Here is a 15,308-nt window from a genome sequence, read left to right as displayed (position 1 = left end):
ATTGACTACTCTTCTTTTCTCTCAGAGTTTTGTCTACTGTTAAATTATCTGACTGTTACCATTATGTGGAATGCTCATATTTTGAGATATACTTTGTTAGATATTCATTGTAAATATTTTCTCTCACTTTCTTTACTTGAGACTTTTGGATTAAAATATGATTTTGATGAATATTAATACCTTTTTCTTTTTATTGTTGCATTTGTATCTTGTTAAAAATATTTCTTAGGTATTAGGTGATATTATTTCCTTTCAGAAAAAATTCTAATTTTATGATTTGAGTTTGAGTCTATATTCATCTCCAAGACAATTATGGATAATACAAGCTGTGAATCAGGAGGGTGTTTGTCACAAGCAGTGTTTTAACTCTATTTGTAATAAAGGTTTTATTCTCCTTGTGAGTGCTCCAGTGTCATTTTCTAAAATTAAGTGAGTGTGCAGATGTGAGTCTGTTCCTAGAGCCTCTGTCTTGCTCTGTTCTGTTAGGCATCATATTGGCTCTTTATGCTCAAACCACACTACCCTGTCTCTTGACAGGAAGCCTGAGCATCAGGAGATACTTGTGTTTCTGATATATTTCTTCTTTAACAACCTCTTTAGCCATTCTGAGCCATTTTCATGTGGATTTTATAAATATCTTGCTAATTTCAAATACTTGGATATTATGGACATTACACTGATTCTATTAATAAAATTATCTAATTTTTGCAAAACTTGAGATATAAGCAACATTGAGAGTTACAGGTCATAAACATGATGTATCCTACCATTTACTAAAGTCTTCAGTTGCTCTGCGTAAACTCTCTGTCATGAAGTAATATTATATATATTACATATATATATTCTTTAGAATATATTTCATATACTGCTTTTGTAATTTACACTGTAAGTGAACATTTTCCAACTTAGGTTAATAGTATATGATTTTGAAAATTGACTTAAAATGCTTCAAAATTACAAAATTTAGGTACTAATTTTCCTAGTTGTTTTCAAGTTTCATAGTATTTTCTCAAACAGTAGTCACATAGTCTGTGAATACACACAGACTATTTCTTACTTTAAATGTTCATTTTGCTTAGTTTTCAATATTTTACTAGCTCTTGCCTTATTATACTACTTGGATATCTAGTAAAATTATGACTAAATACGTTGAGCTTTAAGTTTTGAGAAGAGAACCCTAAATGTTTTACCTGTATGTTTGCTATTCGCTGTAGGCAATTATAGAGAATGAATGATTTAAGATGCCTTTTTCCAGAATATAATTGTTTAACTCTTTAGATATTCTACTACAAAGAGTTCCAGGATAGGCACCACACACATTCTCTATGTTTATGAGATGACTGTATACTTTTTCTTTTTTTTTTCTATTAACATCTGCATCTTATTGCTTGATTATGTTTTCAGCTTCCCTAATATTCTTGGAATGGATTCTCCTCCATGGTGACGATGGAGTATCATTTTTATATGTCACTCAGATAGATTAAAAAATACTGTATTGAATATGTGTGACTTTATTAAAGAATTCCTTTGAGAAAGTAAGCAGTTAAAGACAAGTAGCAACGTGCCATACAGGACTTGCATGGAGAAGTAAAATGTGTGGCAATACTAGTTCAAAGCGTGACATACTGAGAATATGCTGGAGAGCTTCTCTATTTTACATAGAGTGTATTTTTCTTTTTCCTTATATGTGTATGTGTACATACACGTGTGGCTGTATGTGGGTACATGTGTGGTTGTGCAAAGGTGTGAGGGCCTGAGGTTGATGTTAATAATCTTCCGCAACCATTAGTTTCCTTTATTCTTTGAGACAGGGTCTCTCAATCAGATATAGAATTCACTGACCACTAATCTAACTGGTAATTGTGCTGTTGGATTATCTTGCCTCTGCCTCAAAAGGCTGGAATGACAGGTGCTTGTTAAAGAAGCTTTTTTTCCACATCTAAATGGTGATATTATTTACTTCCAGAAAGCTTCTTTTTTTTAAATTTATTTATTTATTAAAGATTTCTGCCTCATCCCCGCCACCGCCTCCCATTTCCCTCCCCTGATCAAGTCCACCTCCCTCATCAGCTCGAAGAGCAATCAGGGTTCCCTGACCTGTGGGAAGTCCAAGGACCACCCACCTCCATCCAGGTCTAGTAAGGTGAGCATCCAAACTGCCTAGGCTCCCCCAAAGCCAGTACATGCAGTAGGATCAGAAACCCACTGCCATTGTTCTTGAGTTCTCAGTAGTCCTCATTGTCTGCTATGTTCAGCAAGTCCGGTTTTATCCCATGGAAAGCTTCTAATTCTATCATTTATGTTTAGGTCTCTTCCTCCTTCCCCCCTCCCCACCACTGCCTCTTTCTTTCTTGTTTTTTTTCGAGACAGGGTTTCTCTGTGTAGTCCTGCCTATACTGGAACTCTCTGTAGACCAGGCTGGCCTTGAATTCACAGACACATAAAGATGTTTCTGTACTTCGATATGAGAACTTAACTTATCTTATGGGTATGAGGACAAACATTTACCATGTTGCTAGAGATTATGCTAGCTTCAAAGAATGGTGGTTGGAGGTTCTCATCCTAGATCCGTGACTTCACTAGTGCTGGAGGGTTGGGAAGGGTTCTGGTACCAGGTGTGAGTTCCCTCTTGTTGGGCAGATTTTAGGTCCAGTTAGAGAGCTCCCGGTGACCACTACAGCAGGTATGCCCCTCCTATTTTTGTGCCATGCTGGCCATTGCTGTGGCTCATAGATGGCATAGCGGGGAGGATTGCTTGCTGTTTCTCTCATTTGGAGACTTGCAAGGTGCCTTCTGGTAACATGAGAGCTAGTTCTCAGGGAGGAGGCTGAAATTTCTCTACATGGAAATTCAAAATGGCAATAAAGTTTGAAGCTGACAATATCTGCAGCAACTGATTTTCAGTACTTAAGGCAAATGACTGAATTACTTAATTCAGTAAGTGTTTGTAAAACTCAGTAATAAAATGGGCTATTTTTAAACACAAAGGGGTGAACAAATAAAAGGCAATTTCCAAAATACTCTAAATAGAAAAAAGCCTACACAAATATGAAACTAAACTGTATAAAGAAAATTTAAATAAAAGTTAATAGTGATATATCATTCCTTTTTCTTCATATCAGATGGGAAAGAGTTGAAATGTTAAAAGGACAGAAGGAATGGGTAGTGAGAGTCCTAATTAAAATGTTATTTATTGTTATGTTTTATTTACCTTTATGTGTCTGCGTGAATACATGCCACATGTATGCATATCCATGGAGGCCAGAAGACAGCATTTGGTCCCCTGCAGCTGGAGTTCCAGGCAGCAGTACACTGCTAGACGGGGTCCTCTGGAAGATCTGCAAGCACTAGTAGTCACTGAACCCTCTCTTCAGGCCTTCGTGAGCCTTTGTTGCTGGCCCAAATTAGTGCAACTTTATCCTGTGGGAATTAGTAATAACTTTGAAGACAAATATGTTCTCGCACTCTTAGCTAGTTATTTACTTGATTGTTCTGCTGCTAAAACCTTTAATGCATTGCTGCAGTTTCTATGTCCACTGCTGATCATGTGTTATAAGCTTTGGCTTCCTCTGGCCGTGAGATCATTCTCAAACACACATCCCCATCATCATCGTTTGCCACGCGGTCCTCACTAAAACTGGCATTGTGCTGTTTAAACTTCCACCTACCAAAACTGTAGATAAACTTCTTTGTCTTTCTTAGCACTCTGTCTCAAGCGTTCTAGTTTAGTAATGAAAATGGGCTAGTGTATATGTCTCAGAAGAGATATTTTTATCATTTAGATACTTGATCTTTGTCAAGATAGGACTCTAGCCTTTCCCTCTTAACTTATTCACATCTTCCCAGATGTGAGACAGAATCATTATAGCTCAGGCTGACTTCAAACTTGTTATCCTGCCCAAGAAGGACTTAGATTCCTCCTTGTCCTGAGGTATATACCACCACACCCTTCTGACACATCTCCACCAATGACCACTTCTCTTCTTTTCTTTTTTTGTTCTGCCTGCAAGGATGTCTCCCACATTGTAATCCACCTGACCATTCGTGTGTGTGTGTGTGTGTGTGTATGTGTGTGTGTGTGCATGTGTGTGTGATGTATGGTTTATGTACGTGTTTGTTGTGATATGTGGTTTGCTTATTTGTGGTGTGTGATATGTGTGTGTGGTTTGTGGTTGGTGTGTGTGTATGTGCATGTGTGTGGTACGTGTGCAATGTTTGTGTGTGTGATGTGGTGTGTGTATATACTTGTGTGATGTGTGTATGTGGTATGTGATGTGAGTGTGTGATGTATGGTGTGTGTGTTTGGTGTGATATGTATGTGTGGTATGTGTGTAATATCTGTGTGTTTTTGTTTGTTTGTGTGTGTGTGTGTATGTGTGTGTTAGGGGAATAAGTCTTGTAAGTTTCATGTACATTCTGATTCTGGGATAAACTCTGTTGATGACAAGCTGAAGTCGCATTCTCTAATATCAACTTAAAGATGAAAATCTGGAGAGACGGCTCAGCAGTCAAGAGCACTTGTTTTTTCAGAGGATCCAGATTCTGTTCCCAGCATCCAGAAACCACATGGAAGATAACAATTGTTTGAAAAAATCATTTTCAGGGGATCTGGTACCCTCTTTTGACCTCCACTTGCACTGGATTTCCACATGATGCACAGACATGCATGTAGATAGAAAAAAATCACTTGAATAAAATAAAAAGTAATAATAAAATAAAAATAAAAAAAAACTTTAAAAAAATGAAAATAATATCTTTTTCATAATTTACCTTGCTATTATGTGATAAGTATATTATTATATATGATATGTTATATTATATGATAAGTTTTGAGAAATATTAAAATAAATGGAATTTCAAGTGCGAAATAATCATAAAGCATTCAGTCTGATGAATTGATGCCTCTGTATTGGTTATGGGACATTTTTCATGGGCTCTGCCTTGTTTTTATTGTTGCTAACTGGAGTTGACAGGCTCTATGTCTTCTTTTATGTTTTACTGTTAGCTTTAGCAAGATGAACTAGCTGATGGCATCTTTGTCCACAGGCCAAGGGCTATTTTTGCATGGACTCCACCAGCCTAGGAAAGCATTCTTGGGCATTAGAGAAGATGGAAGCATTAGCAAACATGCCAGGCCCAACAACTACATGCATTCCCTGCTCTAGCCCTCTGGAAAGCCGGCTTTGTGAAAGAGGGATCATCTTTGCAATAAACTCTGGCTTTCATATAGCTGACATCAGTCGAATGTCTGCTTAGAGGTTATTGATGGAAAAATCTGTAGAATAAGAACACAGTGGTCCTGGCTGGGAAGCAGAGAACAAATTAGCACTTACCAGAAGCCCTGGATCACTGAGTTATTTATGTGTCTGAAGTGGAACTAAAAATAGGGCCTAACATCTCCTCCTCTGTCTCCTGTTATGGGTTACTCCCCCCATTATCTATGCTTCTGTCTTGTCAGGGCAAATAAAGATAAGACAGCGTGGCCATCATTCTGCGTCATCACCTTTGGTCCGTGTTATCTGCTGACTCTCACCGATCTCCTCTGCCGCTCCTGCCGGTCTCCTGTCTGACTGTCCCAACTCTTCCCTCAAGCCATTCCTAATAGCTCACAGATTTTCTCTTTCCTCTGATGAGCTCAGAACTTCCTAATAAAGGGTTTGTTAGTGTTTATAGTGTTTTCATTTAATTTTTTAATAAAATGAGATGCCAAAGGACTTCCATTTATTACAACCCCTTAACAAATCCCAGCGTTCTGTGCCTCTAAGATAACACTTTGTGATTACTGGGTAGTTTATAATTTTTGAATATGTTCATGCATGTATGCTCTAGTCACATCTTTTTCGCTCCCTCAAATCCTCCTTTTCATTTGGGGTCTCAAGGAAGAGGCAAACAGCTTCCAAATCACTTCCACTTTCTGCTGACTTTCTAGACTAAAACATCATGCAGAAAGTCCTGTCCACTAAAAGATCTTGTCTCTACACCAAGGGCCAGCATAGCAGTGTGTCCAGGGAAGTGTCTGTTTGTCCCTCCTGTATCTCAATGTGCATGTCACCCTTTTCTCATCATTATTAATGAAGCAGGTTTAGCTGGAATTTATCATGGGCTCCCCGGCTCTGCTCCTTTACAGAAATAATCACAAACCATAAAGCATCTGAGAAATGAAACAGAGTGTATGACACTCATATAAGAACACTTGTGATTTAGGAGACAGGGGATATAATTATGTGCTGCGGAAGTTCTTGCCCTTGCCTACACAAGGGCACAGAGAACATAAAGTTTCTGTGTCCCACTGAGGCAGCGCAAAGTTTTGTTATGCCTTGGAGAACTGTCAGAAATCAAGCCTGATGACCACCTTTATTGAGATCATACTTTTTAAATGGACACACACACACACACACACACACACACAGTGGTATTCCTATTCTTTATATCATGTATGTCTGGATAATCCCTCCTAAGATTTTTGCTCTGTCATGAATACATCTCAGTGTTTCTGCAACTTAGAGGCTAAACAGCAAATTGACCTACTATCACTATGCCAAACATGGTGAAATATATGGAATGAGAAGAGAAATATTAGCTTGTTTCATATGTCCATAACATATGTCCATATGCTCATATCTTCACACTATGTTATTAGCTTTCCACATCCCCTTTCTCTCTTTAGCATCTCAGTAATCAAAGTTCTTTTCCTGATGCAGGAACCAAAATATTTATTCTTAAAGGAAACAAGGTTTGCAGTGATTCTATTCATGTTTAATTTGAGAGTCTGCCCTCAAAATGAATAAATGTGTTTGGTTTGGCTTTTCAGATGAGAAGGACAGTTGAGGGGGTAAAGTGACTGGGTTATATAAGCTTATGCTAAGTTTCCAGGAAGATTCTGTAGCTTGGCAATGTGTGGCAGAATCAGTGTTCCTGGGCAGAGTCTCTGAGAGAGCACTGTGTGAAGCCGTAAAAGTGAAGCCTATGTTGCAAGGAAGCTGCAACGCATGTTGGCCATGCTAGGACTCTGGCATGCTTGCTGAAGAAATCTGCAAACATAACATTGGAGATGATTCAAGAGAGAGGCTATGATTTGATTTTATAGGGACTCACCATTAAGAGATTAACTCAGAGAGAGAAGATACTTGACTCCCACTCCCAAGAATTATTTTCAGAATTTTATTTTATATTTTTAAAGAATACTGACGACTCCATTGTTATTTCTTTATACTTAAGAAAGCATACGCCAGAAACCAAGCAGTTCATGAGGACAATAAAACTGATATTGGAGGGAATTCTGCCCATCCCATATGGTTAAACACAAAAGACACACATCTGAGTTGCATGGGTTCATGGTGGCACTTTTAACAATTAGTGGGTCATGACCATGTTTTCAGAGTCCGATCTTGGACTTTTGAATAATGTTGGGAATATTAAAGACTATAGGGACTGACAGAGTTGATGGAGATGTACTTTGCATTATGGGATGAAAATGAGATTTTAAGGGCAAGGGGTGAAAATATTATGGTTCAAATGATAGGTTTAGGTAGCAATTGCCAAGAGCTAGATATATGATGGCTTATCTTCATTGTCAGCTTGACTGGATTTATAATTACCATGGAAACACCTTTTCGAAAGTCAGTGGAAATGTTTCCCAAAAGGTTTTGCTGAACCAAGACCTACCTTGAATTGGGCAGCACCACCCAATGGTCTGGTGGTACAAACAGAATAAAGTAGAGAAAGCAAGGTGAACAGTAACCCTAATCCTTCTTTTTGAACTATGAATTTATAGTTATTAAAATATTCTCACTAAATAGAGATGCAATGTTGTAGTGATATTTCATTTGTATTTTAATAAACAAAGCTTGCCTGAAGTTCAGAGTGTAAAACAGCTGCATTAATCAGCCTTACAGACCAGGCAGTGGTGACACACACCTTTAATCCCAGTAACCACACTAGTTTGCCATAGAAACTTGTGGTAGTGGTGCACACCTTTAATCCTAGCACTAGAGAGGAATATAAATAATATAAGATGGGAGGGGACAGTTCTCACACACAATCTCATTTTGAGATTCTTGGAGGTAGGATTGCCATTTTGGACAGGTAGAAGTAAGTTGCAGTGGCTGGCTGTTTTGCTTTTCTAACCTTCAGATTGAACCTCAATTTCTGTCTCTGGGTTTTTATTAGTCATGCTACATGATGTAACTAGTTACCTTATTGTTCAATGTGTATTGAAAGTTTCTATGGCAAATAGTTGTGGGTCACAAGACAGCATGGGAAGAGATAATAGTCACCAACGATTTGTTGACAAGGGAAAGAGACTAGATGATGATGAGGAATGTGTGCCAGTGGATATAGCTCGAGCAGACATTTGTGAGAAGGGGCCAAGACCATATACCTCTTCTGAAATAATAGATGATAAAATTGAAATCAGTAGGAAGTGCTACAGCACCGTCCACTGTAACCAGTGGAGGGTAGGTGTGGAAGTGTGTGTGCTGCAATCCATAGCAGCAAAAAACTGAAGGGTTGCCATGCTAGGACTGCGGAGTGGCTGCTGAAGAAGGTGCAGATGTGGAGTTAGAGATGGCGCTGGAAACTGGAAGCTCTCTATTGGGAGTGAAGAGTGATCAGGAAAGAACTGGATGGTGGAGAGGGTGTTGTAGAGTTGCCCCTAGAGAAAAGAGAAGATTATGTAAAACAAACCACAAAAACAAAAGGGTTGTTGGGCTGGGACAGTGCTTATGTATTACAGACCTAAACAAACATTCAGGCTGGGGTTGGCTAGTTTCTGAAGGACTGATGGCTGGACGCAAATGTAGTTATATGGGTCAATAATTCTCAGAGACTGTGTAGCAGCTCTTTTTAAACATTTAAGTTGTAAGTAGGTCCTTTCCTTGAAAATAACGGCATCTAAGGAATTCTGCCCCTCCCTTACTTAGAATTTCATGTATTCTATTGTATTTCATGGTATATGAGAATTCTTCAAATGAGAAAATTGCTAAAGTATATTTGATCCAATTTCCATGAAAGAGTTCTTCATAACTTGAATTTGCTGGCCGGCTCTCATCCTCATTCTCCTGGAGCATAGCACATTTTCCTTGTGTGCTTTGCACAGGATGCTCCCTCAGCATGGACCATTCTTTCCTCTGTTCTTTCTTAAGACTGTCTCTACATAGAAGCCGTGTAGTTCAGAAAACCTTCCTTGACTCATTCCAGATTTGTGTTCTGTGTCTGCATTGATCCATTCTCCTTTTTTGGTGCTCACAATACCCTCATTTCCTGTTTGCTTGTCCCTTTCCTCTGATGGGCTGGAAGAGGTGTCAAGGCAGTGGATGAGTATCCCTAGCTCTATAACAGAGTTGAGACAGTGATGTATGCTATATATAGTATGTGGTTAGAGCAAAAGGGAAGAATGCTCTTTCCTTTCAATGGATGGGTACAAGATGGAGAGGCAATTGTAGCAAAAATAGGATCTGCTGAGGATGGACCTCAGATAAAGTCACAAAATCAGCATCTATTAGCTGAAGGCTTGCATTTCTGCATTTAATTTTTGTTATGGTTACAATTCACACAATTGCATGTGCTCAAATATACAGTCCTACATGCATGCATGTGTTTATGTACACACACACAATTTGCATTTCTTATTTCTTTGGGTTTTACTTCCATCTGCTCCAACTGCACCAGATTCCTTATGGATTTATGGCTCTTTTCATATTCTTCATGTTCATCTTGATCTCTCTCCCCATATAACATTTTCTTGTATTCATCCCTCTGAACCTTTCATTTTGTCTTTTATTTCTTCACTGCTTTCCAGGTTGCACAAGACTCTTCCCAGAAGCCTTTTTTTATGTTGAATATTTTTTTCCTTTTATTGAAAATAGATTCTTCCCTCATACAATATATCCTGATACAGTTTTCCTTCCCTGTACTCTTATCAGTTTCTCTCCACCTCCCCTTTCCTCCAGATCCACTTCCTTTCTGTCCATCATTAGAAAAGAACAGACTTCTAAGAGGTAACCAAATATGATAAAAGAAAATATAGTAAGATTAAGCAAAATCTATCATATTGAAGTTGAATACAGCAACCCAATAGGAGGAAAAGGGACCCAAGAGTAGGAAGAAGAGTCAGAGACCCACTTGTTCTCACAGTCAGGAATCCCATAAAAACACTAAGCTAATGGATATAACATACATATATGTAGAGAGTCTGGTGCACACACATGGGCACAGGAGACCACTTCCTACGTATAACCCCAGAAGCCTTTGAATAGGAATCCTGAGGCTGACTTTGGCAGTGCGGATATCGTACAAAGGCAATGCTTGGTGCTTTCTTTTTCCTATAGAGACTAGATGCTCATAGTGTTTCATTGCTGATTCTTTGCAACAGTACTACACAGGCAAAGTGTTAATCAAGTACAGCAGCAGAACTAATTAAAAAGCATGCATTATACATCTTGTGGACACTGTCTTAATTAGCATACATTCTCCACATTATAAATTCATGTCAGAGGGAATTAAAAGAAGAAACTTAAAAATGAAAAGACTCATATACAGAGGCCCTGATACTTGTTTTCCCAAGACTTTTTTCAGCATGTGTCTTTTAATTTTTGAGGGTCTTTAAAAGAAAATTATTTCTCCTCTTTATTTCTTTTTAAAATTCAATCAGTTTTAAGATAATCAAGTTAATCCCATTTCCCTATCAAATCTCAAATAATATTCAATGGATAGGTTTCTATAAATGGGAACACTTAATTTTGTTCTTCCCTAATATCCTCTATTAGGCCTTTGATGGTAACCCAACAGTCATTCCTCTCATATGAGTAATGCTGCTCTTTTCGATTCATTTCATAGTTCATCCCTAAATGGTTAGGTGCTGTGGGTCAAGGACAAGTCTTTCTTTCCTTCATCTTTCCAGAGTAATTTAATTTCTTCTTGGGATGGATACAGGGATTGAGGGATGACTCAGGCTTAACAGTTTCAGACTTTGTATATCCTGAAAGATTCATATGTATATTAGTGATTCTTATAACTTGATCTCTAGACACCTCCTTGTGGAAGCAAACTTCATGACAGAAATGCTAAGGAGTTGACTAGGCATCCATTAGGTCCTGAGCCATATGGCACAGGGATAGGTTTTTGCTTGCAACCATGAGTACTCATTTGTATCTCTTTTTAAGTTTTTTTTTTTGTATTCCACCAAACTGACTCCAAAGGCTTGCATAGTTTTCTGCTCCATACGCAGTTAAGACTTACTTCTCCTTTGCTTTACAGAAGCTTCTCAGTTTTAGTAGGTCCCATTTATTCAATGTTGCCCTTAATGTCTGTGCTTCTGGGGTTATACCTAAGAAGCGATCACCTGTACCCATCTGTTGTAGGGTATTTCCCACTTTCTCTTCTATCAGATTCAGTGTTTTCGGGCTGATATTGAGGTCTTTAATCCATTTGGACTAAGACACAAAGGCAACCTACTGACTGGGAGAAGATCTTCACCAACCCCGCAACAGACAAAGGTCTGATCTCTAAAATATATAGAGAACTCAAGAAAATAGACTTTAAAATGCTAATTAACCCAATTAAAAAATGGGGCGCTGAACTGAACAGGGAATTCTCAACAGAAGAAGTTCAAATGGCCAAAAGACACTTAAGGTCGTGCTCAATTTCCTTAGCAATCAGGGAAATGCAAATCAAAACAACTTTGAGATATCATCTTACACCTGTCAGAATGGCTAAAGTCAAAAACACCAAGGATAGCCTTTGCTGGAGAGGCTGTGGAGGAAGGGGTACCCTCATCCATTGCTGGTGGGAATGCAATCTTGTGCAACCACTGTGAAAGTCAGTGTTTCGGTTTCTCAGGAAATTCGGGATCAACCTACCCCTGGACCCAGCAATACCACTCTTGGGAATTTACCCAAGAGATGCTCTATCACATGTCAAAAGCATTTGTTCAACTATGTTCATAGCAGCATTATTATTTGTAATAGCCAGAACCTGGAAACAACCTAGATGCCCTTCAATGGAAGAATGGATGAAGAAAGTATGGAATATATACACACTAGAGTACTACGCTGCGGTAAAAAACAATGACTTCTCGAATTTTGCATGCAAATGGATGGAAACAGAAAACACTATCCTGAGTGAGGTATCCCAGACCCAAAAAGATGAACATGGGATGTACTCACTCATAATTGGTTTCTAGCCATAAATAGGGGTCACGGAGTCTACAATAGGCAAATCTAAAGAAACTAAGTAAGAAGGTGAACCCAAGGAAAAACATATAGTTATCCTCTTGGATAAGGGAAGTAGACAAAATTGCCGGGGAGAAAAGTGGGATCTTGGGAGTGGGGTGGGATGGGGGTTAGGGGAGATGGGGAGAGAAAAGGTAGAAGGGAAGGAGGGGGGACTTGGGGAAACAGGAGGATCGGGATAAAGGAAGGTTGGATAGGGGAGCACGGAACCACAATTCTTAGTTAAGGGACCCACTTTAGGGTGGGCAGGAGACTTGACCCTAGAGGGGCTCCCAGGTGCCCAAGCTGAGGTCCCCAGTTAGTTCCTTGGGCAGCTGAGGATAGGGAACCTGAAATGACCCCACCCTAGAGCAATACTGACGAATATCTTGCATATCATCCTAGAACTTTCATCTGGTGATGGATGGAGATAGAGACAGAGACCCACACTGGAGCACTGGACTGAGCTCCCAAGGTCCCAATGAGGAGCAGAAGGAGGGAGAACATGAGCAAAGATGTCGGGACCACGAGGGGTGCACCCACCTACTGAGACAGTGGAGCTGATCTACTGGGAGCTCACCAAGGCCAGCTGGACTGTTACCAAAAAAGCATGGGATAAAACTGGACTCTCGGAACATGGCGAACAATGAGGGCTGATGAGACGCCAAGGACAATGGCACGCGGTTTTGATCCTACTTCATGTTCTGGCTTTGTGGGAGCCTAGCCAGTTTGGATGTTCACCTTCCTAGATATGGACGGAGGGGGGAGGACCTAGGACTTACCACAGGGCAGGGAACCCTGACTGCTCTTTGGACTGGAGAGGGAGGGGGAGAGGAGTGGGGGGAAGGGGAGAGGGGTGGGAGGAGGGGGAGAAGAGTGGGAGGAAGGGGAGAAGAGTGGGAGGAGGGGGAGGGAAATGGGAGGCTGGGAGGAGGTGGAAATTTGTTTTTTTTTCTTTTCTTTATTCTCCTTTTATCAATAAAAACAAATAAAAAAAAAGACTTACTTCTCTACTTCTGCTCTTGACCTCAATCTATTCTTTGAAAAGGTGAGCTTGGAAAGCCATTGTCAAACTCGGGGACCAGGGAATCCCTGATAGGTAGACAGACAGAATGAGGGGCAACAAATGATCAAAATGGCAAACTTAGTTTCTTCCTTATACTCCACACTAGTCAGCAGCAAATGCCTAAAGGCAAATTAGTTATTTTTCTTTTGTTGGTATGGTTCCTCTGCCATCAGAATAGGCCAGGCTAGCTCAATGCTGGACATGTTTACTCCAAAGCTGCAGGTGTCTCAACTTCCCTGTCCTTGTTCAAACCTCCTTGTCCCCTAATGTAGGGGAAGAAAACTCCTCAAAGATCATAAAGATCCCAGTTCTCTAAAAGAGACTAGTTTCTTTTCCTGAGCCCCCTGTGTGCAGGGTCTTTCTTTCTGTGTGCCTTGCTATGTATGTTTTCTCACTACCAATAAAACCTCTCTTCTCTGGTTGATTCTGCAGCTCTTTCTAAGATCCCTCCCTGCTGTTACCTTGTGTTGGACATATTCCTGCCTTTTTAGTCTTTAACTTGAGAAAATGAACCTAATCAAGACCCCTAGATGGTAACAAGATCATATCACATTTCTCTTCAATACCCTTAAATGCTTCTCATCAAGTAGAAGGAAATTCCAGGTTATTTAAAAAGCTGATTGGACCCTTCTTAAGTTTTTTCTTCATTTTTGCTGTTTGTTTTCTTTTTTGAGACAGGATTTCTCTGTATAACACTGGCTGTCCTAGAACCTCTCCAGGCTGGTGTTAAACTCAGAGATCCACCTGCCTCTGCTGCCTGAGTGCTGGGATCAATATTGCTTGTCTCTCCTACTTTGTTCCCTATTTAAGCAAAACACTAAATTCATCCACATGTGACTATTCATCTCCTCTGTGGCTACATTTCTGACTAGCCTGTCTAGGGCACTAAGAAGCATTTATGGCTACCTGGTGCACTGAATATTTATTTGAAGATTTTCCCTCCCACACCTCAAAACATAAGCTTCTGAGAGCTAAGAGCTTTATCCATTTTAGTGTTTTATAGCAGTGTACCAGAACAACTGTTGCTTTGAAGATACTCAATTTGCACTAATTGAATAAAATAATTTCTGAATTTTCTTTCTACCACAGTTAAACTTCAGAAAAGGGAGAGCTGCTAGGCAAGGCCTCTGAAATGCACGACTTTGATAGGGAATATTATAGGATGTCGAAAACATTAGAGCCTGGTATTGTGAGGGAATGGCATAGACTCAGGGGGGATCTATTTGTGTTACACCTAAAAAGACAAAGCGACAATATTTATTTTACTTAAGACCTTTAAAATTAGAATCCGGAGTCATTCTGTAGGACTGGAAGAAAATAGCCTTGTTAGGACCGACTGGTTAAATTGCACACTACAAGATTAATTCATTACTATTTACCAAAAGCATATGCACTTTTATGAATGTTGACCTAGCAATTGTGATTCTAATAACTTCTTAAGGAAATAATTCTAAGCATAAAGATTTAACTCCCAAGTTATCTTCTGTGCAGTTGTTTATTATAAGGAAGTTTAGCAATCTAAACATCTAAAAATGTCTTTAGTTAGATACAGTGTAGTTCAAATAAGCAACAGAAATCTGTGTAGATGTTTATAAAAGACACATACACTATAAAATGTTTAGGGAAAAAGACTCATACGAGACAAAATGTATTTAGTAAAATATGTATGTGTCTAGAAATAATGGGCTGGGTTTAAGTCAATTTAAGCATCTAAGTGTTAACAATAGTTGCTTTATTCATGTGTAAATTGCTAGAAATTCTAGTTTTTTTTGTTTTGTCATCAATTTTTATAATGGTTCTATAATAAATATAGAACGTGTGCAATTAAAAAATCTGCAGCAGTAAGCTTCCCCAAACAGTATACTGATATCCTTGCTACGGAGACGCACGACGGCTCATTATGACTATGATTCATTGTCGCCATCTGATTTGGTGATGCACTTGCTGAGCATCTAGTATGTGCCGAGTATTGGAATGAGTGATTTGCAAGGAGGCTGGACATCTGTGCATTGCTTCCTAAACTCACCTGAAAT

This window comes from Microtus pennsylvanicus, chromosome 5 (assembly GCF_037038515.1).
Source record: "Microtus pennsylvanicus isolate mMicPen1 chromosome 5, mMicPen1.hap1, whole genome shotgun sequence".
Lineage (NCBI taxonomy): Eukaryota > Metazoa > Chordata > Mammalia > Rodentia > Cricetidae > Microtus > Microtus pennsylvanicus.
The sequence above is the reverse complement of the archived record's forward strand: the minus strand, read 5'-3'. Positions refer to the sequence as shown.